The sequence below is a fragment of the Orycteropus afer genome, unplaced genomic scaffold (genome assembly GCF_000298275.1).
Source record: "Orycteropus afer afer isolate SDZICR_OR568_19922 unplaced genomic scaffold, OryAfe1.0 scaffold00693, whole genome shotgun sequence".
Classification (NCBI taxonomy): domain Eukaryota; kingdom Metazoa; phylum Chordata; class Mammalia; order Tubulidentata; family Orycteropodidae; genus Orycteropus; species Orycteropus afer.
Genome location: NW_006922280.1, coordinates 395,265 through 398,707, shown reverse-complemented (window position 1 = coordinate 398,707; position 3,443 = coordinate 395,265). Strand labels below are relative to the sequence as shown.

Genomic DNA, 3,443 nt, shown 5'->3' with positions numbered 1-3,443 from the left:
AAGACCAAAGAATAATTGGTGGATTTGAATTGTGATGTTGACAAGGAATATTGAATGTACCATGGACTACTAGAAGAACGAACAAATCAGTCTTGGAGGAAGTACAGCTCAAATCCTCCTTAGAAGCAAGAATGGCCAGATTTATCTCTCATACTTTGGTCATGTTGTCAGAAGGGACCAAACTCTGGAGAAGGACATCATACTATGGAAAGTAGAGGGCAGCGAAGTAGGGAAGACCCTCAACATGATGGATTGACACAGTGACTGCAATGATGGGCTCAAGCAGGCAGAGATTGTGAGGATGGTGCAAGACTGGGCAGTGTCTCATTCTGTTGTACATAGGGTCACTATGAGTTGAAATTCACTCGACGATGCCAAGCAACTCTAGAACTGCTGATTCAGAAACTCTGGAAAGTAAACTCAGAAAACTGTGTCCTAACGTGCTCCAGGGGTGTTTGATGGCACTCAGATGTGAGACTATTTAGCATGTACTTCTCCTGATGAGCCAACCCACTGTCCTTGTGAAGATACATAGTTCAGAATTAGTTTGGAGTCTTTGTGCTGTGCCATCATCAAGGGGTTGGCTGCCTGCATTCATTTTCCTTCATCATCACCTGACACTGTCAGCCTCTCCTTCTGTATAAGTTCATCAGTGTTGCCACTTGACCTGTCAGTCCTTTAATTATCAGAGGAACACATGGATACCAGTTTCTGTTTATTCATTCATTGCCCTTTAAAATCACATAAGTAATGCACTTCCATAGTAAAAGTATGAGAAGGAGAATGGAGAAAGAGCAAAAAGTGAAACTCTCTCTCTATGCCTCTTCCCCAAAGCCCTGCCTCTAAGGAGACCTCAATTTCCCTAGTTTTATGAACTTGTGGGCATGTAGTTTTGAAGTTTTAATTTACAAATAAAAGAGGATCAAATGAATGAAAACTTGTTTTTTCACATGATATTAACACTTTTTTTATCAGAACATTTAAATCAGGGTCAACTTTTAATGGTTTTGTAACATTTTGTAGTATGAATGTTCAGTAAATATTTTCCCACAGAAGGACATAGATATTGTTTTCAATTTTTCATAATTACAAATAATGATTAAATAAACTTCCTTCTGCAAGTATATCCACAAATGAAAGTCTACTGAATCAAAGATTAAACCACAACCAAACCCACTGCAGTTGAATGAATTCCAACTCATAGTGACATATTAGGAGCTCTGGTGGCATAGTGGCTAAGACACTTGCCTGCTAACTAGACAGCTGGCGGTTCAAACCCACCAGCCACTTCTCAGAAGGAAGGTTGGGCAATCCTACTTCCGTAGTGATACTGCCTCGGAATCCCAAGGAGGGGTCGCTATGAGTGGGGTTTGACTCGATGGCACATAACAACAACAACAACAGTGACATATTGGACAATGTAGAACTGCCCTATAGGGTTTCCAAGGCTGTAATCTTTACAAAAGCAGACTGCCACTTCTTTCTCCTGTGGAGGGTCTGGTGGGTTCAAACCATCAACTCTTTGGTTAGCTGCTGTCGTGTTGGTCCTGAACTCACAGAAACCCTATGCACAACAGAATGAAACACTGCCAAGTCCTGTGCCATTCCCATGAAAGGTTGTGGATCAGACTGCTATGACCCATAGGGTTTTCTTGGCTGATTTTCTCAACTACTGTCAAATTTTCCTCTAAAGTCTGTGCCAGTTTCTTTTCTACAGGCAAATTCCTCAAATTTTTCCAATTTGATAATAAAAGTAGATACCATATCACTTTCCAATTTTCATTTTGTTGTTTACTATGATATCAGATATCTTTACATGTATTAGACTTTTTACTAGTTTTGTTATTTCCTAGTGTATACCTTTACCAATTTGTATTGTTGTTGTGGTTGTTGTTGTTATGTGCCATTGAGTCAGACCTGACTCATAGTGACCCCTCCTTGGGTTTCTGAGACAGTATCACTACAGAAGTAGATTGCCCAACCTTTCTTCCAAGGAGTGACTTTGGTAGTTTGAACTGCCAGCCTTCTGGTTGGCAGTCAAGTGCCTTAGGCACTACGGCTTTTTATATTTTATTGCTTTGTAAGTACTCTTTATGTAGAAATTAGCCCTTTATCTGTTAAGTTACCACACACTCTTTCTCCTTGTGGACTTCTTGTTTATTGGTGGTGTCATTTGCTATGCTGGAGTTCTAGAATCACTTCTGTTGTTGGAAGAGAGCTGAGTGCATACCAGGCCCAAGACTACAGCTGGTACCTCACATCGCAGAAGCCATAGCTAGTGCTAACTGTCTCTGAGACTCCTTCTGGATAAGCAGCCCCAGGAAGCAGATCCAGGATAGTGGCCATCAGAGACTCAATACTACATGACTCCCTTGTTTCAGTCTCCCTTGCACATGCTGGGTTCCAGATAGACAAATCAGACAAAAAGAGGACAGGAGCTTCTTACCTGCCCCTTTCCCTGGTATTATGGAGTCCTCTAAGACTTGTGAAGTAAAGATAGTCAAGATTCCTCCTCATCCCCAGAAACCCTATTGCTTCTTTAGTGTTGGGCATGGGCTCCAGTGGTTCCATGTTTGCAATTCATGAACAGATGCACCAGGAACCCACCATGCTAACACATCATTTGTGTTCATCTGCTGCACATACTGCACCTATCTTCCTACTAAGACAGCCCTGACTTATCATTCAGAGTTTGTGACTTTCATTATTTTGAATGGCATCTCTACTTGCTGTCAATCTGTTGTAATTTCCCATGTGGGATGCTAAAGAATGGGAGCAGAAAGTATTACAGAAGCTGGGCAGAGATCAGAGGACATTGAGGTCATCCCAAATGCTGTATAGGTCCTTCCCTGTTCTCATTTCCCAATTAAATCCTTTTGTTTCTAAATTGGGGGTATTATCTTGAGGAGGTAGCCAACCAATGCAGTAGATTTTTAAAACATTTTATTTCTTTATATATACATACATCACACAAATTTGCCCAACTGCACACGTGCAGGCATTCATGCATGCATTTTATTATATTTTTTAGTGTATTCTTTCCCCCTCTGTGCTATGCTTGGACTCCCCTCTCACATACCTGTGCCTTCAGAACACCCTTCACCATGCTCTCCACATTTGGACGCTGATACACATATGTGCTGTGCACATCACTAATGTGAATGGTCTATCTTGGTTTTGTTTTTAAATAGAATGAGATGAGACACACTTTCTACATCCCAAACTTTTCACTGACAATATTTCATAATATAGCCAGTCCCCAGATTATAAGGGAGCTCCATTTCTAAGTCTGTCTTTAAATCAAACTTGTACATAAGTTGGAATATTTAAGTTTGGTTCATATCCAATGCCAGTTAGTGAAATGTTTGTCTTAGTATACAGTATATAGTGTACCTTTCTATGTATAAAAAACATTAAAGAAATACTTCATATACACTAAAACA

General features: G+C 40.3%; 1 protein-coding gene across 1 annotated transcript in view; it reads left to right on the top strand.

Annotated features, from left to right (window-relative positions):
- SYNDIG1 (synapse differentiation inducing 1) overlaps positions 1-3,443 on the top strand; it is a 235,104-nt gene that overhangs the window by 179,142 nt on the left and 52,519 nt on the right. The gene's annotated exons all lie outside the window — the stretch shown is intronic.